At 45.1% G+C, this 26,544-nt stretch overlaps 1 protein-coding gene across 1 annotated transcript in view; it reads left to right on the top strand.

Annotated features, from left to right (window-relative positions):
- LOC126360194 (long-chain fatty acid transport protein 4-like) overlaps nt 1-26,544 on the top strand; it is a 292,857-nt gene that overhangs the window by 735 nt on the left and 265,578 nt on the right. The gene's annotated exons all lie outside the window — the stretch shown is intronic.

The following is a 26,544-nucleotide window of genomic DNA, read 5'->3' on the forward strand; positions in this document are numbered from 1 at the left end:
CGTCTACGCACAGGTCATCTAAAGGGCCGCTGATTTGCGTACGTCATGATGGCCCCCGATAGCGAGCTAGGTAGGTTCCCTAGGATTTCCACCAGGCAAATTTGACTGCCGAGACATCAAGTGAGTTCACTGTAATGCTCCTCAAACCACTGTAGCATGGTTCTGGCTCAGGGACACGGACAATTATAATACTAAAAGATGATATCGCCATCGAGGAAGACTTCTACATCTACATCCATACTCAGCAAGCCACCTGACGGTGTGTGGTGGAGGGTACCTTGAGTACCTCTATCGGTTCTCCCTTCTGTTCCAGTCTCGTATTGCTCGTGGAAAGAAAGATTGTCTGTATGCTTCTGTGTGGGCTCTAATCTCTCTGATTTTACCCTCATGGTCTCTTCGCGAGATATACGTAGGAGGGAGCAATATACTGCTTGACTCCTCGGTGAAGGTATGTTCTCGAAACTTCAACAAAAGCCCGTACCGAGCTACTGAGCGTCTCTCCTGCAGAGTCTTCCAGTGGAGTTTATCTATCATCTCCGTAACGCTTTCGCGATTACTAAATGATCCTGTAACGAAGCGCGCTCCTCTCCGTTGGATCTTCTGTATCTCTTCTATCAACCCTATCTAGTACGGATCCCACACTGGTGAGCGATCTTCAAGCAGTGGGCGAACAAGTGTACTGTAACCTACTTCCTTTGTTTTCGGATTTCGTTTCCTTAGAATTCTTCCAATGAATCTCAGTCTGGCATCTACTTTACCGGCGATCAACTTTATATGATCATTCCATTTTAAATCAATCCTAATGCGTACTCCCAGTTGCTGACCTGCTATATTGTAGCTAACTGATAAAGGATCTTTCTATGTATTCGCAGTACATTGCACTAGTCTATATTGAGATTCAATTGCCATTCCATGCACCATGAGTCAATTCGTTGCAGATCCTCCTGCATTTCAGTACAATTTTCCATTGTTACAACCTCTCGATATACCACAGCATCATCCGCAAAAAGCTTCAATGAAGTTCCGATGTTATCCACGAGGCCAATTATGTATATCGTGAATAACAACGGTCCTACGACACTCCCCTGCGGCACAATACATCAAGAATGAAGGGATGCGGGTGGTTTGCAGCTGTCAACTTGTCTTCGATTACTACCACAGGTCCCATACAAGCGCAGGAGAATGTCTCCAGTAGCATAGAACTACAACTCCCACCAGCACGTGTCCGTGGTGAGCTGTACGTTTCGAAACACCGTTCACTTAGATGACCGCGTTTGTGGAGACGACCATCGACATAGTGTGGCAAAAATGTGATTTACCTGAAGAGCCGACACATTTCCACTGATCGGTCCTCGAGTCTCGATGATCACTTGCCCACTGCCCAAGTGTAATTGAAGATGTCTTCGGGACAACTTGTGAACAAATTGAGCTTGTCTGTTGCGAAACTCTATGTTCAATGTACGATGAACGTTGAGCTCCAAAACACTTGTGTGTGCACCAGCATTGTGGTCCTTCGGCATAGATGCCACCTGTCCTACTTCAAAGAGCAGACAAGCCTCCGAACGGTACGTTCTGTGAAGAGTCGTGGACGTCCAACCATTTAGCGCCTACTGTTAGTTTCACTGACCTCCTGCCACTCTCCATAGATGCTCACGACAGTAGCACGTGAACATTCGACCAGCTTCGCCATTTTCAAGATACTGGTTCACAGAATGTGCGGCCGACTGTTGTGGCCGAGCGGTTATAGGCGCTTCTGTCCGGAATCACGCGCCTGATACAGTCGCAGGTTCGAATCCTGCCTTGGACATGGATGTGTGTGATGTCCTTAGGTTAGTTAGGTTTAAGTATTTCTAATTCTAGGGAACTGATGACCTCAGATGTTAAGTACCATAGTGATTAGAGCCATTTGAACCATTTTTCAACAGAATGCGCGTAATAAAATCTGCATTTTGTCAGAGTCGCATATCCCAATGAATTTCCAGATTTGCAGCTCGTATCTTCGTTAGTGTGACCCCGTCCGTGTCTGCTCCGCTTACACACTTTTGTTTCCGCACCACGTGTCCGCAAACCCACCACGCGGCATTCAACTCACGATGGGCAGTGGTCATAATGTTTTGGCTTATCATTGTTTACATCAAGTAGTTCAGTGTGTCCTCATGAAATGTCTTTGTTGTGATCTTCTATCCAAGCACTGTTTCGATGCAGTTCCCCATTGTACTCTAACCTTTGGCAGCCACTTTATCCCCGAATAATTACCTCAACCAGCATTCTTCTGACTCTGCTTATTGTATTCATCTCTTGGTCTCCCTCTACGATTTTTATCCTCCACGCTTCCCACCAGTACTAAACTGGTGACCCCTTCATGTCCCAGAATATGTCCTAACAACCGATCCCTTGTTTTGGTCAAGTTGTGCCACAAATTTCATGTCTCCCCAATTCTAAAGTTAGGTGATCTACCCATTTAATCTTCAAGATTTTTCTGTAGCACCACATTTCAAAGGCTTTTATCCTCTTCTTGCTTAAACTGTTTGTCGATCATGTTTCACTTCCATACATGGGTACACTCCACACAAATAACTTCAGAAAGAACTTCCTAATGCATAAATCTATTTTCGATGTTAACAAATTTCTCTTCTTCAGAAATGCTTTTCTTGCCATTGCCAATGTACATTTTATACGATTTCTGCTTCGGCCATCATGAATTATTTTGCTGTGCAAATAGCAAACGTCATCTACTACTTTAAGTGCCCCGTTTCCTGATCTGATTCCTTTAGCATCACCTTATTTAATTCAACTACATTCCATTATCCATTTTTTGCTTTTGTTGATGTTCAACTTGTATCCTCCTTTCAAGACACTGTCCATTCCGTTCAACTGATCCTCCAAGTTCTTTGCTATCTCTGATAGAATTACAAAGTCAACGGCAAACTTCAAAGTTTGTATATCTTCTCCCTGAACTTGAATTCCCACTCCAAATTTTTCTTTGGTTTTCTTTATCGCTTGTTCAATGTACAGGTTAAATAACATCGGGGATAGGCTACAACCTTTCTTTCTCAATAACTGCAACCCGTTCATGCCCCTCGACTCTTGTAACTGCCATCTGGTTTCTGTACAACTTGTAAATAGCCGTTCGCTCCATGTATTTTACTCTTGCTACCTTGAGACCTTCAAAGAGGGTATTCCAGTCAACATTGTCAAATGCTTCCTCTGAGTCTAGAAATGCTATGAGCTTAGGTTTGCCTTTTCTGAACCTATCTTCTACAGTAAGTCATAGCATCAGTATGGCCTCGCGTGTTCCTACATTTCTCTGGAATTCAAACTGATCTTCCGGAAGGTCGGCTTCTTATAGTTTTTTCCACTCTTCTATATAGAATTCGTGTTAGTATTATGAAACCGTGATAACCCACGCTTGGCCCAGTTGCAATAAAATTGTGGTAGACCAATAGGTCAGTCGAGGGAGCTAATTCTTTCAATTGGCGCTGCTGTTAGTAGTACTGAAATGTCTCACAGCAAACGTCTGGTTTGCACTTTCTTGTGCTATGGAGCTCCCGTAAATGAATGGTGTTTTTACGGATTACGAAATTTTTCCCTGTTTGTAATGGCCTTCGGCTAAATGACCACACAGCAATATATCTGTTCATTAGACAAACCGTGTTCCTTAAATCCCGCTATAAAGGTGAACCTTTAAAGGTGTGGGACGAGTCAAGTTACATAACGTAGTAGCAGTCAGAAGCTACCGCTCCTGGCTCTCCCTGCAAAGTATACCAACAACAAGCTACGACTAGCGCTAATTTACTCAAACGGATAATTGCAATTGCTTCTAGATTACTTTATGTGCGCAGAGCCAAATCATTATCGTCACTGTTAATTCCTCACGTAGCTAGAATTGAAACAAGCTATCTAAAAGTTTTACATGAAGTTAATTTTTTAAATTAAATTTTGTAATCAGGACTTCAAATGAATAACATGAAAGGACTAGTGTAGCGTCTGCTTGCTAAACGAGGCTCAGACGCATCTACATCACAGTGCGCAGTCATTTAACATGTGTCCAAATAAAATAATGGCGTATACTATTGAGATAAAATATTAGTTGTTCCGGACCCATTTGAAGAGTTCGCATTGATATAAAATATTTTGCATACAATGTGCAATATTGGTGTACAGATACCATATGTAGAATATTGTATATCAGTGCCGATTGTTAAGATGAATCTTTTCTCAGTTGTAGATATCATTACTTTATTGAGATAGCGTCCACTGCCGTGCAGATGTTGTCTTAGCCTCATTTTACGAGTAGACACAACACCTGTTTTTATAAGCGACCTGAAGATGGTTGTATAATAAGCTGAAACTAGTCATCCTTTAATGTTATTCATTTGCGATCTTCACTAGCAGAAGATTTTATTAAAAAATGTTTAGCTTTTTGCGCTACTAGCGCATTGGTGGTTTTATAGGTGTTACACTGTGGTCTATGGCATATTTCAGAGCCTAATGTTTAGTTTCCTATTGCTGGAGACATCATCATTTGCTATAAAGACTGAGAGGGCACTTTCAAACGCGGCACTTTCAAACTTAAACAACATGAGCGGCCCCAAATGTTTAACTCCATGCATACACTGAGGTGACGAATGTCATATATAGATGGCGGCAGTATAGTTACACAAGCTATAAAAGGACAATGCATTGGCGGAGCTGTCATTTGTACTCAATTGATTCATACGAAAAGGCTTCCAACGTGATTGTGGCCGCATGGCGAGTTTTGACAGACTTTGAACGCGAAAGGGCAGTTGGAGCTAGAGGCATGGGACATTTTATCTCGGAAATCGTTAGGGAATTAAATATTCAGAGATGCACGGTGTCAAGAGTGTGCAGAGAACACTGAATTTCAGGCATTACCTCTCACCACGGACAACGCAGTGGCCGACGGCCTTTGCTTAACGATCGAGAGCAGCGGTGTTTGCGTGGAGTTGTCAGTGCTAACAGACAAGCAGCATTGCGGGTAATAACCGCAGAAATCACAGTGGGACGAACGACGTTAGGACAGTGCGGCGAAATTTGGCGGTAATGGTCTGTGGCAGCAGACCACCGACTCGAGTGCCTGTGCTAACGGCACGACATTGCCTGCAGCGAATCTCCTGGACTCGTGACTATAACGGCTGGATCCTAGACGACTGGGAAACCGTGGCGTGGTCAGTTGGTGAGATCCGTTGATAGTGTTGGGAGTGTTGTGCAGATCCCACGAAACAATGGACCAGAGTTGTCAACAAGGCACTGTGCAAGCTAATGATGGCTCAATAACGGTGTAGGTAGTATTTTACATGGAAGGGACTGGGTCCTCTGGTCCAACTCAACCCATAATTGACTAGAAATGGTTCTCCTCGGCAACTTGGAGACCTATTGCAGCCATTCATGGACTTCGTCTCCCAAAAAGCGATGTACTATGTCGCCGGAGCATAACTGTTCTCGATTGGCTTGAAGACCGTTCCGAACAATGCGATTGCATGATTGGTTATCCAGATCGCCCGACATGAATTCCAGCGAACATTTAGGGACATTATTGAGAGCAATTCGCGCACAAAATCCTGCACTGGCAACATATTCCTAATTGCGTCCGGCTATAGAGGCAACATGGCTCAATATTTCTGTAGGGGACTTCCAACGACCTGTTGAGTTCACGGCACGGCGAGTTGCTGCACTACGCCGAGCAGAGGGTCAGACAAGATATTAGACGGTATCCCATGGCTTTTGTCACCTCAATGTATATTTAAAAAATGGTTAAAATGGCACTGAGCACTATGGGACTTAACTTCTGAGGTCATCAGTCCCCTAGATCTTAGAACTACTTAAACCTAACTAACCTAAGGACATCACACACATCCAGGCCCGAGGCAGGATTCGAACCTGCGACCGTAGCGGTCGCGAGGTTCCAGACTGTAGCGCCTAGAACCGCTCTCTCACCCCGGCCGGCTCAGTGTATGTACTTTTGTTTAAGTTCGAAATAATTATCTGAGTCTTCATAGTCCGCGACGATGTCTCCAGGATTAGGAAAGGAGACATTAAGTTCAGAAATATTTCATAGATCTCGACTTAATGACCATGAAACAAAAGTCACCAAGGACCCCAACGCCGGCCGTGAATATCTCCATTATACGGAAGGCAGAAAGGTGGAAGGAGTATATAGAAGGTTTATACAAGGGTGATGTACTTGAGGACAATATTATGGAAATGGAAGAGGATGTAGATGAAGACGAAATGGGTGATACGATACTGCGTGAAGAGTTTGACAGAGCACTGAAAGACCTGAGTCGAAACAAGGCCCCCGGAGTAGACAACATTCTATTAGAACTACTGACGGCCTTGGGAGAGCCAGTCATGACAAAACTCTACCAGCTGGTGAGCAAGATGTATGAGACAGGCGAAATACCCTCAGACTTCAAGAAGAATATAATAATTCCAATCCCAAAGAAAGCAGGTGCTGACAGATGTGAAAATTACCGAACTATCAGTTTAATAAGTCACAGCTGCAAAATACTAACGCGAATTCTTTACAGACGAATGGAAAAACTGGTAGATGCGGACCTCGGGGAGGATCAGTTTGGATTCTTACGACTTATCTTAGAAGAAAGATTAAGAAAAGGCAAACCTACGTTTCTAGCATTTGTAGACTTAGAGAAAGCTTTTGACAATGTTGACTGGAATACTCTTTTTCAAATTCTAAAGGTGGCGGGGATAAAATACAGGGAGCGAAAGGCTATTTACAATTTGTACAGAAACCAGATGGCAGTCATAAGAGTCAAGGGGCATGAAAGGGAAGCAGTGGTTGGGAAAGGAGTGAGACAGGGTTGTAGCCTCTCCCCGATGTTATTCAATCTGTATATTGAGCAAGCAGTAAAGGAAACAAAAGAAAAATTTGGAGTAGGTATTAAAATTCATGGAGACGAAGTAAAAACTTTGAGGTTCGCCGATGACATCGTAATTCTGTCAGAGACGGCAAAGGACTTGGAAGAGCAGTTGAACGGAATGGACAGTGTCTTGAAAGGAGGATATAAGATGAACATCAGCAAAAGCAAAACGAGGATAATGGAATGTAGTCCAATTAAATCGGGTGATGCTGAGGGAATCAGATTAGGAAATGAGACACTTAAAGTAGTAAAGGAGTTTTGCTATTTAGGAAGTAAAATAACTGATGATGGTCGAAGTAGAGAGGATATAAAATGTAGACTGGCAATGGCAAGGAAAGCGTTTCTGAAGAAGAGAAATTTGTTAACATCGAATATAGATTTAAGTGTCAGGAAGTCATTTCTGAAAATATTTGTTTGGAGTGTAGCCATGTATGGAAGTGAAACATGGACGATAACTAGTTTGGACAAGAAGAGAATAGAAGCTTTCGAAATGTGGTGCTACAGAAGAATACTGAAGATAAGGTGGATAGATCACGTAACTAATGAGGAGGTATTGAATAGGATTGGGGAGAAGAGAAGTTTGTGGCACAACTTGACTAGAAGAAGGGATCGGTTGGTAGGAGATGTTTTGAGGCATCAAGGGTTCACAAATTTAGCATTGGAGGGCAGTGTGGAGGGTAAAAATCGTAGAGGGAGACCGAGAGATGAGTACACTAAGCAGATTCAGAAGGATGTAGGTTGCAGTAGGTACTGGGAGATGAAGAAGCTTGCACAGGATAGAGTAGCATGGAGAGCTGCATCAAACCAGTCTCAGGACTGAAGACCACAACAACAACGGTTATGACCGATTGCTTAACAGCGCACTCGTCCACTCTCGATCGCAATGCAGCTGTGAGTCCAGGTGGCGTGGATTCGACAAGTCATCGCTAGGTTCCCGGAGGTGCGCGGCACCTGATGTCAACGCACAGGTCGCGCAGTTTCCATTAATAACGGGGCCGGGGGCTTGCGGGTGCAGAGCTTATGTCCAATAGCGTCCCACATGTTTTCCGTTGGGTTCAGGTCAGCCGAATCTCGTGGCGGAGACATCAACTGGAGTTCTCTTTAGTGCTACCAAGAACAATGTAGCGCGATTCTGGTCTTGTGAGATGGACAGTTATTCTGGTGGAAGATTCCATCGCCATCGGAGAAGACATCAAGCATTAAGAGGTACAGGTGGTCTGCAGTAATGTTCACGAAGTCCGCAGCCCTTGGTGTCTTCGGTTACTATGGCAGGTCTCATTTTGCAGAAGGCTAGGTGAATGTCCCCCATAGTTGGGCAGTACATGCTCCGAGCAGCCATTCACCTGATGACGGCATATCTGCACACTGTTGTCGGCCTCGTTAACACGAAACATGATTCATCCGAACGCACAACACTTTTCTATTGCCCACGGCCCAAACTCTATGAACCCGTGTGCTCTGCAGTGGTAGTTGCCGATATCATTTGAAACAAGCCTCTCCACTGAGGCTCTTCGTATAATACTCAGTTGCTGTTTTCATCTATTACTTCAAACAAATTATGTTTCTTTACACTGTCGCCTGTCTGCGTAACGGCAAATTCAGGATCTGTCTAGTACAAAAATCAACAGTTACGCGGAATTTGCTTAAATATTTAGCTCCAGCATTTAATAAAAGTCCATGTAAAACAATTATCTTCCTCAGTCACCCTTTTAATTTCATCTCACGGCGCGTTTCCAGAGTTTCTCTCATCTTCAAGTGGATTGCTTGCTGGATGCAGCCCGTCGTTTGTTGTTTCATTTTCAATCTGTTACAGTGCACAGAACTCTGTGTTTCGTCATAAATATATATTTTTAATTTTATTTACCTGAGAGAACACGAACCAGTAACATAAAACAACCAAAGATTATGCCCCAGCTTCCTCGTAAGTTGTAGAAATAATGGATAGTTAGACAAGTCTTTACTTTGTTTTTAAATGTTAGGGCATTTGCAGTTTCCTGCCTGCGGTACACTGGTAACAGGTTACAGACTTCCGCAGCAGGGTATACAGGATAGTGGATAATGACGTTTTATACATTTAGGAGATTGAAGAGGACAAAATTTTGAACATTTTGGTATAAGAGATCTATAGCCGGAAATGTGAAATAAAGGTTCTATAGCACTACGCACTTTCTACGCAATTGGTAATCTAAATGAAACACCTGAATACTGTAGTTCGGAAAACGATTACTGACGGTAGAGTACAATCAAATGCTGTAATAATGTTCAACATCGAATCATGTTTTGTCTGATTATCTGTGAGATTCCACGCTCCCCTCTGATGGTATCAAACGCTGTAAGGATGCGATCAATATGCTCAGGTACTGTTCCTACTGGTGTTGAGTACACAAGGGCCCTTACATAACGCCAGAGGAAATAGCCAAGAGTGCTGTGGTCAGGGGAACACACACGCCGAGGAACCGGGCATCCCCTTCCAATAATTACTCTATGCCTGAAGTTGTCTGCCAGATAGGCCCTGGCCCAACGATCAAAGTGCGCTGGAGCACCACCGTTCTGAGCACACGAACTAGCTCGCAGTTGCAAGGAAAAGCCAATCAGAAACTCAGACAACGCATTGTCCAGAATGTTCAAATATCACGCGCCATTCAAACGATCTGGAAAAATGTGAGGTCCAATAAGATGATCTCCAAGAATTCCAGCCCTAGTTTTTACTGAGAATCTCACTTGGTAGCTTCTCGCAAAGGTAGTGCGTGGATTTTTTAACAGCCCTGTCGTGGCTGGAGAAAGCCGTTTCCGGCCATAGGTTCGTTATATTAAAACAATGAAGTTAAATGGTTTACAACTACCCATAATTTTAAAACGTCATTCTGTAACACCCAGTATGAAAACATTTTGATCCATAGAGTGTGAGGTACACTCAGTACTGGGAGTATTTCTGTTTGTAGTGTAGGGAGTATATGTTCGCATGCAAGTTTAAGAACCGCTAGGACCCTGAGAAGGCTTCTGCAAGTTACGAAGCTTACACACTAATTCTAATGGACACGTCGGTGGAATAAATAGTGTTAGAGGGTACCGTGGCTCAATCAGTAAAAACGGAACCCTTATATGATCACGGTATTGCAGTGCCTGTGTTATTCTGATAAGTACATGCATGCCGTCCAAAGGAACTTTGCATTGTAATCAGAATAACTCAGGCACTGCAATATCGTATTTATCTACAGATACCGGCAAGCGACTTTGGAGTACAACGTCTGATCTTATGGGAATATACATAATGAATGTACGAGTTCAGGTCGTAGAAGCATGGTTTGACGACATGTGGAAGTTTGGGTCTGGCCGTGAGAAGTGTACGGATCGCCAAATGGAAAGGCGGCCGCTCGCGATAAGCGGGAAATCCGGCTTCGAGCCCTGCTCCGGCACAAATTTTCACTGTCGCCATTCCGTTCTACAGCTGATGGTAGTCCTTATTCGCAATTTGCGAATTCATTTGATGTGCTGGTATGATTACTTTGTTGTCTGCCTTCGTTCCGTCTTTCTCAGGAGCCGTACTGTATGTAGTATCACATTCTAAGGTCCTTGCTCCCGTGGAGGTATAATCAACCATTTTCAGATTTTTTTTCCTTCACTTGCAATATGAAGTCCTGCTTTTGCCAAATTTCATGATTCTGGGTAAACGGGATATACCCTACAGGTCATGAGTGAGTTTTCGAGTATCAAAATATGAAATAAATACAGTTGCCTGTTAGCGCAGCATGTTAATATAACTACAAATTAATAAAAGAAATGAAAAATTACAGTAGCACTACACACTTAAAATTTAAAATAAAAGCATTTCGAAAATCCTGGAATATCGGGACCGGTAGCTTGCCAGTATCTAAATCGATAAGAGGCGAAAACCGTCGAGATTCTCGATCCCCGGGTTGCATGAACTATCTACATACATAATTATGTTTGTACGGAACCCTCGGTGCTCGAGTCCTAACCGCACATATCCGGATATTTTCATCTTAGTTGAAATTCACCATAAGATTAAGTCTTGGGACACAACTGAGCCGGCCGCGGTGGTCTCGCGGTTCTAGGCGCGCAGTCCGGAACCGTGCGACTGCTACGGTCGCAGGTTCGAATCCTGCCTCGGGCATGGATGTGTGTGATGTCCTTAGGTTAGTTGGGTTTAAGTAGTTCTAAGTTCTAGGGGACTAATGACCACAGCAGTCGAGTCCCATAGTGCTCAGAGCCATTTGAACACAACTGAATAAAAGTATGCAATCATCTTTGTATGCCATTTACATATATGAAAATGGGCTGTTTTGGGTGTTAATGTATGTATAACGAACAATATTACTACAGCTACAAAGGGGAAGAACTAATTTTACTAACAAAATAAGTAGTACTGTTCCATTAACTTACAATAAAATTCGCTGCATGTATGTGGTACACTGTGTATATCCGTTTCGTCTCCTGTCGTTTAGGGTAGTTGTACTCACTACCATTGTCGCTGTCTTTCTCGTCCCTGTTGCTGTTCGTCCTGATGTTGACATCTCGCCTTTGCCGAATTCATTGGCGTAACCGGTGGGGGGAGGCAGGGGAGGAGACGGCGCAAGAAATAATCTTTGCAAACCAAACTCGAAACCTGTTCCACCACACAGTCATATGCATCAATTTCTAATCCGGTACTCAACTTTGCATATATTATATTGTTGTTAGAAAATTACTAACAAAATACCACCATGCGTAGTACGGTGTAGGACAACCGTTGGCATTAAAAATAGCTACCAGTCATCTCGGAATGGATAAATAGAGATGCTGTATGGTTTTCAGAAAAATCTTATACCAATCTTTCTGTAAAATAGTGGCAAGCTGAGGTAACAGTGATGGAGGTGGACAGAGATCACTCCTCTTCTCTCCAAAGTAGACATCACAAGGTCAATAATATTGAGTTCTGGTAACTATAGAGGCCAGGAGAGTTGCGAGAATTCACCTCAGTGCTCACAAGACCAGTCCCGGACGATGCGAGCTGTGTGAACAGGGGCTCTTCCTTCTTGGAACACCGCGTCACCATTCGGGAAGAAACATTGTACCGTGGGATGGACCTGATCAGCCAAAATGGTCACATAATCCTTGGCAGTAATGCGGCCTTGCGTAATGACCATAGTGGCCATGAAATATTACGTAATGGCTACCAGATTCATCACCGAACCCCCCGCTACGTTTCACTCTAGGGACGTAAACTCGGCCAGGAGTTGGAAACGGTGTGAAACAAAGACTCATGCGAAGAAATAGTTTCCTGCCATTGCTCCAAAGTCTAGGTTTTATGGCGTCGGTACCACATTTTCCTGTTAGGGGCTTTCGCACCACAAGTGAGTAGTTTTGGAATTAATACCCGTCCGCGTCGGTAGCTGCGCGGGCAGCACTGAGGAGTGAAAAGTGAAGTGGTCCGGGTTGGATTCCCGGCAGGGTCGGATATTTTCTCCACTCGGGAACTGGATGTTGTGTTGCCCTTAGCTGCGTAGCGTCATAATTGACATGGCTGTATGGGCCCTTCCTGAAAGCCAATAATAACTAAAAGCTAGCTCACCCTGAAATTCCCGCTTCTGGGGCTCCCTTTCGTGTTTTGATTCAGATAGGGTTCGCAAATGCGACATTGTTCTGGAGTGACCTTTGCACCTGTCGTTCTCGTATTTTGCGTCACAATTGTCTTCGACGACCGTCTGTCTCGATCGCTCAACACACTTTGGTCCGCGTTGTGTCTTACCGGGACATGTTTTTCCGCTTTCCCTGTATGCGGTATAAATCTCCGATGTGGTGCCTCTTCATTCACCTAACACTTCGGCTATCTTGGTTACGGAGGCACCCACCAATATGCCGACGTTGTAATTCACTTATCTCAGACATAGTGCACCCACGACTACTCATAACACTCTTCTGACCACGACTGACACTTGCAGTGTACTGGGGACTTCGCACGGGTACCGTTCCTGGCCACCTATAACAGGGGAACATGCAGGCTTGGCTAGAGTCTGCATTTACGTTCAAATGGCTCTGAGCACTATGCGACTTCACTTCTGAGGTCATTAGTCGCCTAGAACTTAGAACTAATTAAACCTAACTAACCTAAGGACATCACACACATCCATGCCCGAGACAGAATTCGAACCTGCGACCGTAGCAGTCACGCGGTTCCAAACTGAAGCGCTTAGAACCGCACGGCCACACCGGCCGGCGCATTTACGCTTCAGTCTGGAACCGCGTGACCGCTACGGTCGTAGGTTCGAATGCTGCCTCGGGCATGGATGTGTGTGATGTCCTTAGGTTAGGTTTAATTAGTTCGAAGTTCTAGGCGACTAATGACCTCAGAAGTTAAGTCGCATAGTGCTCAGAGTCATTTGAACCATTCTGAACCATGTTCGATAGTGTTCATGTCTGGAGAACATGTGGCCACTCTAGTCGAGCGATGTCGTTATCCTGAAGGAAGTCATTCACAAGATGCACACGATGGGGACGCGAATAGTCGTCCACGAAGAAGAATGCCTCGCCAGTGTGCTGCCGATATGGCTGCACTATCGGTCGAAGGATGGCATTCACGTATCGTACAGCCGTTACGCCGCCTTCCATGACCACCAGCGGCGTACATCGGCCGCACGTAATGCCACCCCGAAACAGCAGGGAACCTCCACCTTGCTGCGCTCACTGGACTGTGTGTATAAGGCGTTCGGCCTAACCAGGTTGCCACCAAACAAGTCTCCGACGATTGTCTGATTGAAGGCATATGTGACACTCATCGTTGAAGAGAACGTGATGCCAATCCTGAGCGGTCCATTCGGCATGTTGATGGGGCCCTTCTGTACCGCGCTAGATGGTGTCGCGGCTGCAAAGATGGACCTCGCCACGGACGTCGTGGGTTAACTTGCGCATCATGCAGCGTATTGCGCACAGTTTGAGTCGTAACACGACGTCCTGTGGCTGCCCAAAAAACATTACTCAACATGGTGACGTTGCTATAAGGGTTCCTCCGAGACATAATCCGTAGGTAGCGTTTAACCACTGCAATAGTAGCCCTTGTCCTGCCTGAGAGAGACATATCATCGACAGTCCTGCCTCTCTGTATCTCCTCCAAATCCGAACAACATCGCTTTGGTTCACTCAGAGACGCCTGGACACTTCCCTTGTTGAGAGCCCTTCCTGGCACAAAGTAACAAGGCGAGCCGCGGTATTGACCGTGTAGGCAGTCAGGTGCGCACATGGAGAGGCTTACACCTCGGCATAGATGAAGTTCTAGCGCTACTGGGGCGCTTCACCTTCAGACTTGGTGAGTTGTGGAGGAAATTTCATGGGGGGCTGATGTTTTCATGATCGTGTGCGAACCTTCTTCCCGGTGGAATGACTGGAACTGATTGGCTGTCGGACCCCCTTCGTCTAATAGTTGCAGCTCATGCATGGTTGTTTACATCTTTGGACGGGTTTAGTGGCATCTCTGTACAGTCAAAGAGACTGTGTCTGGATACAACATCCACAGTCAACTTCTGTCTTCAGGAGTTCTGGGAACCGGGGTGATGCAAAACTTTTCTTGATGTGTGTATTTATTGCCATATAGTTTCAGTACTGCGCTTTTATACAGTAAATAACAGTTAGAAATACAGCATAGACACACTCATGAGTACAGACTTTGTATCACAACTATAAAACTACGTCTGATTTCAGAATAATGTACGAAATTAACGTGACATGTTCATTATTCTTCATATAATTTGTAAATAAATTACTCGTTTAGAATCACTAAGGAAATAAAAATGTCTAATTTGGTTTTTACTATTGGAAAGTACAAATTCTTTTGATCTGTTTTATAATGTTGCTAAAACTAAATATGGCACTTCAATAAGTATTCCAAATAACTTTGAGTTTGTACATTTCATTATTGAGGATACATAGCAGGAAACTATCCCAGGTAATGCGACATAGATTAACGAAAGATTACAGAACAGTTTAGAATTAACTGTTTAACACTGATCCATGCTTTTTACAAGTATATTTCGTACTTTGCACATAGGTTACCTCGAGTGCAGTATGGGTTCATCACAATTACAACCCAACGTTTTTATATCGGCAACTTCCACGGGGTGCTTTTATTGCACATGAACCAGTTGTTCTTTATAGTGCAATACCTTGTAATATACCATGAAGCTGAGTGTGTCTTCTTCTTGCGACACAAATATACAAGCACTTTTATCTGAAGTTTTGCTTTAAATGAAAGACTCCTTTCCAGTAACCCGTAGCAACGTTCACAGACATATCACTGTGAGGCTTTACAGGTTAACCGTTTATGATATAAGTTTTACAGCCCGACGGTCACGACGCTGTTTGTACTGTTACAGAGGCTACCCTTTTCACCGTCAGATTAGGGACATACGGAGAGTGTGAGTTGTGGAGGAAATTTCATGCTCGCTACCTTTTTATTCTTTCACGACCACACACAAAGTGTTTTCCTTATGAAACATTACATTATAAATATTGTTTGTAAAGCCTATGCTCGATTCAGTAAAATTACAATAATAGTTACAAAAATCAAACGAAAAACATAACTAAATTTAAAAAAATAACACAAAATAAACCTTTACAGATTTATTTTAAAGACATCAATCAAATAAAAAATGTATCATTTGTATGTGTATAAAGTGTTGTGGCAGTGTTACAAATTCAGCCTCGGCTTGAAGAATGGCGGAAGGATACTGACTAGCAGCAAGTGTATCCAGAACCGTTGTTTCTAAAATCACAAAAATCTATTTTTCCATTCACCCCCTTCCCCTAATGTAAAATCGTGGGTAAGCTATTGGTCGCATTCACATGTGTAACACTTTTCCCAGCCAAGTACCATGCCTAGGTGGAATTGCTTGCGCGCCTCAGCGATTCAATTAGCCGTATCGTAGGTGCAATGACAACAGGCCAGACCAACTTGTAGTTACTGAAGAGGGGCAGCAGTCTTCTCAGTGGCTGAAAGGCAACTGTCTTGATGATTCAACGATCTGGCCTTGTAAACATTACCCAGCATGACCTTGCCGTGTTGATACTTCTAACGACAGAAAGCAGTGGGACTCTACAGCCGTTATTTCTCCCGAGGGCATTCAGGTCTACCGTGTAGCTTAGTGATAATGGAATTCTCGTGGATAATATATTACAGAGGTAGGCCCCCATTCCGATCCCCTGGCCGCCGCTATGCAGCAGGATGTCCTCATTACGAAGAGCAAAACGCATTCATCGGGTCTGGGTATCGAATGTAGGAGTACCTAGATTCCTGCTGGTACAGCAATAATCCCTTAATCGAGTAGGTATATAAGAATTTTATAAGGGAAACGGTTGAAGATAGATATAGTGGAAATTGGTAATGTGTTGTGGCGGGAAGAACAGGAATTCTGGTAAGGCGAGTACACGGTCATCAGCACAAAATCAAACAGTATTCTGCCAGGAAACTGAAGCGCCACCAGGCAAGTCCCAACTTTCTACCCAATTACATCACAAAGAGCTCCTGTAGGCGTTATATCGGTCCTTCAACAGCGCACCTTTTAAATGAGTGGCAACGCAGTGCTTCTACACGGCAGGGAGGTTTCATTTTCCACCGAATGTGTTAACAACGGGAATGTAGAAATTAGTAACTAATAATCAAACGCAAGGAACCCGCAACAAAATCTGCGTAAATCATTACACGTTGCAGTGCAACAAGGGACGGGAGCTGACACTAATACGAGAATAGGAATGCGGGTAAGCTACTGTGACCGGCATAGTGAAAGCACTATCTTAGCCACGGTAGACATAAAGCCAACACCCACCACAGTCATACAGTTTTATACACCTATGAGCGCCGCAGAGTATGAAGACGTTGTATAATGAGATAAAAGAGATCATTCAGATAGCTAACAGAGCCAAAAATTTAATTAATATGAGAGACTGGATTTCGATATTAGGAAAAGTATGGGAAAGAAAAATAATGAGAGAAGGTAGATTGGGAGGAATTAATGAAGGGGAAGCCGACTCGTAGTATTTTGTACAAAACACGTTTTAATAATTGTTCATAGTTGGTTTAAGAATCGTGAAAGAAGGTTTTATACGTGGAAGAGATTTGAAGACAACGAAGGGTTTTTGATAGATTATGTAATGGTACTATAGAGATTTCGAAATCAGAATTTAAACTACAAAACATTTCCAGAAGCAGGTGTAGATGGTTCAAATGGCTCTGAGCACTATGGGACTTAACTGCTGTGGTCGTCAGTCCCCTAGAACTTAGAATTACTTAAACCTAACTAACCCAAGGACATCACACACATCCATGCCCGAGGCACACATCCATGCCTGAGACCGTAGCGGTCGCGCGATTCCAGACTGTAGCACCTAGAACCGCTCGGCCACTCTGGCCGGCAGAAGCATGTGTAGTCTCTGGTCATAAATTATTGGTTATAAACGACATATTAAAATTGGAAAAAAATTGTAGAAAGGTGAGAATTGAAGGACATAGAAGTTGTATAAATTGAAAGAACCAGAGGACGTCGAGAGTTTCCGAGGGAGCATTAGGCAACGATAGACTGTAGTAGGGGAACGGAATATAACAGAAGACGAATGCATTGCTCTGAAATATGAAATAGTGAATTCAGGACAGTATCAAATAGGCAAAAAGCAAGGCCTAGTAGAAATCCTAATTAAAGAAAGGAACTCTGAAAGATGGAAGACATGTATATGGAAAAGCTACACAAGCGAAACGAACTAATTTGAAACAACGTGGCAGATGACAACTGTGTGCCGGACGGAGACTCGAACTCGGCACCTTCGCTATTTGCGGGCAAGTGCCCTACCGACTGACCTACCCAAGCACGACTCACGACGTGTCCTTGCAGCTGTACGTCCGCCAGTACCTCATCTCTCGTGCCTCCCAAACTTCACAGAAGCTATGTTGCGAAACTCGCAAGACTAGCACTGCTGGAAGAAAGAATATTGCAGGGGCATGGCACGTGCGGAACAGGCGAATGCTGGCATTTTGGTATCAAAGGCGATGCCGAAACTGTCGGCTGTGGCGCCATTGCCTGATGTACACTGAGATAACAGAAGTGTTGCGATACCGCCTACTGTCGTGTCACACCACCTTTTGCTCGGCGTAGTGCAGCAGTTCGGCGTGGCATGCATCAACAAGTCGTTAGAAATCCTCTGCAGAAATAGTGAGCCACGCTGCTTCTGTAGCCGTCCATAATTTTGAAAGTGTTGCCGGTGCAGGATTTTGTGAACGAATTGACCCCTCTTTTCGTCCCATAAATGTTCGATGGGATTCAGTCAGGCGATATGGGTGGCCAAAACATCCGCTCGAAGTGTCCAGAATGTTTTTCAAACTAAACACGTACAATTGTGATTCGATGGCTGGGTGCATTGTCATCCGTAAAAATTCCATCGTTGTATCGGAATGGCAGCAAATGGTATCCAAGTAGCGGAAAATGACCATTTCCAGTCAATGGTCGGTTCCTTTGGACCAGAGGCCCCAGGCCATTCCATGCAAATACAGCCTACCCCATTACAGGGCCACCACCAGCTTGCACAGTGCCTTGTTGACAACTTGGGTCCATGATTTCATGGAGGCTGCGCCACACACGAACCCTACCATCAGCTCTTACCACCTGAAACCGAGACTCATTTGACCAGGTCACGGTTTTCCAGTCGTGTTGGGTCCAACCTATACGGTCACGAATACATGGGAGGTCCTACAGCCGATGACATGCTGTTAGCAAAGGCACTCGTGTCGGTCGACAACTGCCTTAGCTCATTAACGCCAAATTTCGCCGCACTGTCCAAACGAGTACGTTCGTCGTACGTTCCACACTGATTTCTGCGGTTTTTTCACTTTATTTCACTGAAACTCTACGCAAACTCCGGTCATTGCGTTGTCGCTGTGAAAGGTAACGCCTGAAATTTGATATTATCAGGACACTCTTCACTCAATGAATTTCGGAATACTGAATTCCGTAACAGTTTCCGAAATGGAATATCCCATGCGTCTGGCTCCAACTACTATTCCGCGTTTCTTTGGAAACCTTTTCACATGAATCACCTGAGTACAAGTGATAGTTCCGCCAATGCACCGCCCTTTTATATGTTGTGTACAGGATACAGTCACCATCTGTATGCGTGCATATAGCTGTCACATAACTTTTATCACCTCAGTGTACACAAAACTATCTTGTGCGCACTGCATAGCTCCTTGGGAAGGTCGCTATTGGGGTGACAGGGCCGGTTTAAGGTGCCGCGACTGCAAGATTTGTACACAGGACGTATTTCAATTGGTAGTGGTCTCGTGGGGCCCGAAGCTGAAAGCGACGTCCAAGTGCCAAATTTGTATACAGCACGTATCAAAATTAGCAGTGAAAACTGACACAGGTTGAAGTGTACGTGGGATAAGAGGGAGAAGGGGTCGGTGAATAATAGTCGCTTGTGTGCACAACTGTTCTAAAACTGGTTCGGGTGTACGCTATTATCTGACCTCACCAAGCCGGTTTATGCGAGAGGCCGGTGACGATGTTTGACAAGAAAATACTGAAGTTACTCTTCTCTTTTTAGTGCAATAGACGGTGGTGCTTCTAAAGTAACATTTCTACGTAACGTGACGTATGTGACTGGTTGAAACAGGTCTGTGCTACAACATGACGTCATCGTCCCAGATGCCAGGCATCATGCCACAACTGCCCGGTCGGCTTTCCGCTTGCTCCGACCAATAGCTCTATAACACATTTATGTAAGATAGTAAGGTGATCAAGAGTCTCTTGTTCTGGACTGCAGCGTTGAAAACTTCATGTTAGATGAAGTGTTATTGCATGCTTCGTTTCCGCTGATGTAAGTCATGCCATATGAAACGTTTTATTTCAAAAGCAATTTTCTTTCGTAAATTAAGTAGACTTCTAAACATTTGCTTCAGCTTCATATCTGTGTGTCCCTACTATACAGGGTGGTCCATTGGTCGTGACCGGGCCAAGTATCTCACGAAAGAAGCGTCAAACGAAAAAACTACAAAGAACGAAACTTGTCTAGCTTGAAGTAGGAAAACAGATGGCGCTATGGTTGGCCCGATAGATGGCGCTGCCATAGGTCAAACGGATATTAACTGCGTTTTTTTTTAAATAGGAACGCCCATTTTTTATTATATATTCGTGTAGTACGTAAAGAAATATGAAGGTTTTAGTTGAACCACTTTTTCGCTTTGTGATAGATGGCGCTGTAATAATCACAAACATATGGCTCACAGTTTTAGACGAACAGTTGGTAACAGGTAGGTTTTTTAAATTAAAATACAGAACGTAGGTACGTTTGAACATTTTATTTCGGATGTTCCAATGTGATACATGTACCTTTGTGAACTTATCATTTCTGAGAACGCATGCTGTTACAGCGTGATTACCTGTAAATACCACATTAATGCAATAAATGCTCAAAAGGATGTCCGTCACCTCAATACATTTGGCAATACGTGTAACGACATTCCTCTAAACAGCTAGTAGTTTGCCTTCCGTAACGTTCGCACATGTATTGACAATGCGCTGACGCATGTTGTCAGGCGTTGTCGGTGGATCACGATAGCAAATATCCTACAACTTTCCCCACAGAAAGAAATCCGGGGACGTCAGACCCGGTGAACGTGCTTCGACGACCAATCCACCTGCCATGAAATATGCTATTCAATACCGCTTCAACCGCTATTCAATACCGCTTCAACCGCACGTGGGCTATATGCCGGACATCCATCATGTTCGAAGTACATCGCCATTCTGTCATGCAGTGAAACATCTTGTAGTAACATCGGTAGAACATTACGTAGGAAATCAGCATACATTGCACCATTTAGATTGCCATCGATAAAATGGAGGCCAATTATCCTTCCTCTCTTAATGCCGCACCATACATTAACCCGCCAAGGTCGCTGATGTTCCACTTGTCCCAGCCATCGTGGATTTTCCGTTGCCCAATAGTGCATATTATGCCGGTTTACGTTACCGCTGTTGGTGAATGACGCTTCGCCGCTAAATAGAACGCGTGCAAAAAAACTGTCATCGTCCCGTAATTTCTCTTGTGCCCAGTGGCAGAACTGTACACGACGTTCAAAGTCATCGCCATGCAATTCCTGGCTCATAGAAATATGGTGCAATCGATGTTGATGTAGCATTCTCAACGCCGACGTTTTTGAGATTCCCGATTCTCGCGCAATTTGTCTGCTACTGATGTGCGGGTTAGCCGCGACAGCAGCTAAAACACCTACTTGGGCATCACCATTTGTTGCAGGTCGTGGTTGACGTTTCACATGTGGCTGAACACTTCCTGTTTCCTTATATAACAGCCGGCCGCAGTGGTCTCGCGGTTCTAGGCGCGCAGTCCGGAACCGTGCGACTGCTACGGTCGCAGGTTCGAATCCTGCCTCGGGCATGGATGTGTGTGATGTCCTTAGGTTAGTTAGGTTTAAGTAGTTCTAAGTTCTAGGGGACTGATGATCACAGCAGTTGAGTCCCATAGTGCTCAGAGCCATTTGAACCAACATTATATAACATAACTATCCGGCGAACGGTCCGGACACTTGGATGATGTAGTCCAGGATACCGAGCAGCATACATAGCACACGCCCGTTGGGCATTTTGATCACAATAGCCATACATCAACACGATATCGACCTTTTCCGCAATTGGTAAACGGTCCATTTTAACACTGGTAATGTATCACGAAGCAAGTACCGTCCGCACTGGGGGAGTGTTACGTGATACAACGTACTTACATGTATGTGACTACTACAGCGTCATCTATCACAAAGCGAAAAAAGTGGTCCAACTAAAACATTCATATTTCTTCAAGTACTACACGAATATGTAATAATAATTGGGGTTCCTATTTTTAAAAAAAAACGCAGTTGATATCCGTTTGACCTATGGCAGCGTCATCTAGCGGGCCAACCATAGCGCCATCTGGTTTCCCCCTTCAAGCTAGACTAGTTTTGTTCTTTGTAATTTTTTGTTTGATGCTTATTTCGTGAGATATTTGGCCCGGTCACTATCAATTGACCACCCTGTATACTTTTATCATTTACGTTATCACGCGGTCACGTCATTGAGCAACAGTGTCACATTATTACAGCTTGTTTTGCTGTGTGGCAGATAAATAACATCACTTTTGTGCGTTTGTCACGGTTTAATCAACACACGTTTTGAGGTTTCAGTGTTCCACACTTATACAGAACAGTTTCGTCGAGACGAGAAGTTATCTGCGATATCAGCGAGATGGCCCGAAGGCATTCTTACTCAGCAAAAACGATGAGCTGAATATGCTTAGAGATAAGATAGACAGGAGATCTATGGGTTTGTTTACAAAACTTCCTCTTGACCTGTGGAACGTCAATTACCTCACATACTTCGCAATATAATGCAAGTAGCTGGGTTTTGTAACTAATATCCAATATTAGGTACGTTCCACGTAACGTTAGTCAGTAGCGTATTCTATTAGTAACTATGTCTGGAGCTGGTGGTTAGTGAGTTATATTGGTATCTTGAGATTTCCCTTTAATTTCCATTATTAGGAGCCAAATGCTCAGTCCTAGCTGATTTTGTTGTGGTTGGCAGGAGAGCCAACCCGTGTAACTAAAGGAGGCCGAAATGCACGCGTTTTAGCTCACGCAGGCTAGCATGAGGTCTGGAACATGACAAGGGAATTAGAATTGAGAAAAACGGACGTAGCTGGTGGAATACTTAACTTGAATCGATACATGGAGAACGTCGCTCTTTATGGTACATGATTCACAATATCAATAGTACGGATACTGGCGCCTTGCTATGTCGTAGCAAACAACGTAGCTGAAGGCTATGCTAACTATCGTCTCGGCAAATGAGAGCGTAGAAGTCAGTGAACCATCGCTAGCAAAGTCGGCTGTACAACTGGGGCGAGTGCTAGGAAGTCTCTCTAGACCTGCCGTGTGGCGGCGCTCGGTCTGCAATCACTGATAGTGGCGACACGCGGGTCCGACGTATACTACCAGACCGTGGCCGATTTAAAGGCTACCACCTAGCAAGTGTGGTGTCTGGCGGTGACACCACATTCCTCCCCCGCAAATCGGCGTACAGTTGTGGCATAAAGCTTCCGCCTGCCATGGGGAGGACCGCATGTTGACGTATGCGACGAGGTGGGGAGCCTAACAACAGGCGAGGCTGTGCCACCCGCACCCTGCCATTCGGACCGCGGGGAGCTAGGAAACGCCTGAAAACCTGCTCCAGGCTGCACGCCAACATGCGGTGTATGCGCCCGTAGAGAGACAGGAGGGGCTGAAGGGTCGACCTCCATCGGGCCGGGGCACCCGACGGGCGAAGACGACATATGGTCCGGAGCGGGCGAGAGTTCCATGTCGGAGGACAACTGGTCACGGGAAGCGATCGGCGGCGCGGGACCCAGGGAGGCGCCGGGCGGTTGCGGCGACGCGTCCACTGCGGGCGTCGCCGGCTAGAGAACAGGCGGCGGCGGCAGCGGCGGCGGCGGCAGCAGAGGCGGCGGTGGCGGCGGCGCGTCGCCATGGGGCCAAATGGAAGGCAGCGTCGGGAACACCTGGGGCTGAGGCGAGCTCGTAGATGGGTCCCCAGGGCGCTGACCGGACGGCACCGTCGCTGAAAGCAGACGGCGAGCAGCAGATCCCGTGCGACGACAGAGGCGCAGCTGATTGAGATGCCGACGCACCTCACCAGACGCCCCCAAAACCAGGTACATAATGGTTCCTGAGCAAAGTCAAGTGTGTCCTGGCGATCCAATATGTACATCACTTGTTGAAGGGAGGGACTGACTAGTTTCAAAATCTGTTCCCTTATACGAACATCAGAAACGTTCTGTGCAATTGCATCACGTACCATAGTATCTGAATAAGGGAGTCCACATTGACACTCAAAAGCACAACCCCTAGTAAGGCCTTGCAAGATGGCAACCCATTCCCGATTAGTCTGACCTGCCGTACGTTTTGTACGGAAGAAGGTATACCTTTTCGCAACTACATTGACTGATTCTTTGAAATATGCATCTAATGCAGACAAAATTTCTTCTTAGGACAGAGTTGCTACGTCGCGTCGGGGAAATAATTTGACTATCACACGGTACGTATTCACGCCGACTGACGAAAGGAGAAAGGAGAAAAGGCTGCCGCTCGTTACCTTGAATTCTGTAGGCGGCGAGATGGAATCCAAATTGGCGTGACCACTCTGTCCAGCTTTCCAGTGCAGCATCAAAAGGTCGAAAAGTGGATGCAACAGCGTGTTGTGGCTGCGTTAGCGGTGGAGCGGCTGCTGCCGCATCGTTTTGCATCGCACGTTGACCCTGGACGAGCTGTCCAAGGGCATCCAGTAAGGCCTGCGTCTGCTGATTCTGTAAGCGATAAAATTCGGATAGCACATCTGGAGATTGTGGCGAAGCCATTACACAAGTAAATCAGGGCAATTTAAATAAGAACACTTTTACTCTCGTCGCCAATGTTGTGGTTGGCAGGAGAGCCAACCCGTGTAACTAAAGGAGGCCGAAATGCACGCGTTTTAGCTCACGCAGGCTGGCGTGAGGTCTGGAACATGACAAGGGAATTAGAATTGAGAAAAACGGACGTAGCTGGAGGAATACTTAACTTTAATCCATACATGGAGAACGTCGCTCTTTATGGTACATGATTCACAATATCAATATATTAAATACTGGCGCCTTGCTAGGTCGTAGCAAATAACGTAGCTGAAGGCTATGCTAACTATCGTCTCGGCAAATGAGAGCGTAGAAGTCAGTGAACCATCGCTAGCAAAGTCGGCTGTACAACTGGGGCGAGTGCTAGGAAGTCTCTCTAGACCTGCCGTGTGGCGGCGCTCGGTCTGCAATCACTGATAGTGGCGACACGCGGGTCTGACGTTTACTACCGGACAGCAGCCGATTTAAAGGCTACCACCTAGGAAGTGTGGTGTCTGGCGGTGACACCACAGATTTTAGTTAGTGTACATTGTGATTTTACGTGAGGTCTTCGGAGTTGTCAAAGCATTTACAAACTGTAACTCAACGAGTTTCGCAATCGTGCCCCTCACAGAACGTGTACAGAATAGACAATTCGCCGAACGTCAACTAATGTGATCGAACCGGGGCGCTAGTTCCAAAGTTTCGATGGGATTTTCCACCAAAGCACGATGGATTCCCCTTACTGACAACCGTAACAGAGCCTCACGTAGTAATCAGCATCGTACTAGATGATGATGATGATGATGTTTGGTTTGTGGGGCGCTCAACTTCGAGGTTATCAGCGCCCGTACACATTCCCAACCTTTGCTCAGCCCAATATCGCCAATTCCATGGATGATAATGAAATGATGAGGACAACACGAACTCCCAGTCATCTCGAGGCAGGTGAAAATCCCTGACTCCGCCGGGAATCGAACCCGGGACCTCGTGCTCGGGAATCGAGAACGCGACCGCGAGACCACGAGCTGCGGACCATCGTGCTAGAGTTCGTATATCATCGCACTAACTAGTGCATTCACCTGTGTTATGGGCATTGCTCCAATAAATAGCTGGCTTTGTGATGAGTTTATCTAACTGTCACAGCTTGACCATTTTCCAAACTTCAGGTCATTAAATAGTTTCTACATTCGTTCTCTTGTTTTTCTTGGAAGTACACACATAGTCGTTAAAGACGTTTCAGGTTGAAATTAGACTGCCTCTTACTGAAATGTATCATTTGCCTGCAGCGAGTCAGTAACACATAAATAAGGCTGAATTAAATTTTCTAGAGTTTCCTGTTAAGTGTAAATTCGGGGAGAAACTAAAAAGCCGTTACAAATGGATCAGAATTATACGCTCATTGAACAAGCCTTTCACTGCTCTGACATTATGCTCTTTCGTTCGAAAATGGGTTGGATGCTGCACTCCACGCTAGTTTGTACAATGCAAGCCAATTCATCTCCGAATAACTACAGCAATCTACTTCTTTAATATATTCACCAATTGGTCTCCCTCTACAATTCTTACCCTCCATGCCGGCCCGTGTCGCCGAGCGCTTCTAGGCGCTTCAGTCGCGAACCGCGCGACCGCTACGGTCGCAGGTTCGAATCCTGCCTCGGGCATGGATGTGTGTGATGTCCTTGGGTTAGTTAGGTTTAAGTAATTCTAAGTTCTAGGGGACTGATGACCTCAGATGTTAAGTCCCATAGTGCTCAGAGCCTCCACACTGCCCTCGGGCCGGCCGCTGTGGCCGTGCGGTTGTAGGCTCTCCAGTCCGGAGCCGCGCTGCTGCTACGGTCGCAGGTTCGAATCCTGCCTTGGGCATTGGTGTGTGTGATGTCCTTAGGTTGTTTTTTTTTCGTTATCAGTCTACTGACTAGTTTGATGCGGCCCGCCACGAATTCCTTTCCTGTGCTAACCTCTTCATCTCAGAGTAGCACTTGCAACCTACGTCCTCAATTATTTGCTTGACGTATTCCAATCTCTGTCTTCCTCTGCAGTTTTTGCCCTCTACAGCTCCCTCTAGTACCGTGGAAGTCATTCCCTCATGTCTTAGCAGATGTCCTATCATCCTGTCCCTTCTCCTTATCAGTGTTTTCCACATATTCCTTTCCGATTCTGCTTAGAACCTCCTCATTCCTGACCTTAT

This window comes from Schistocerca gregaria, chromosome 1 (assembly GCF_023897955.1).
Source record: "Schistocerca gregaria isolate iqSchGreg1 chromosome 1, iqSchGreg1.2, whole genome shotgun sequence".
Classification (NCBI taxonomy): Eukaryota; Metazoa; Arthropoda; class Insecta; order Orthoptera; family Acrididae; genus Schistocerca; species Schistocerca gregaria.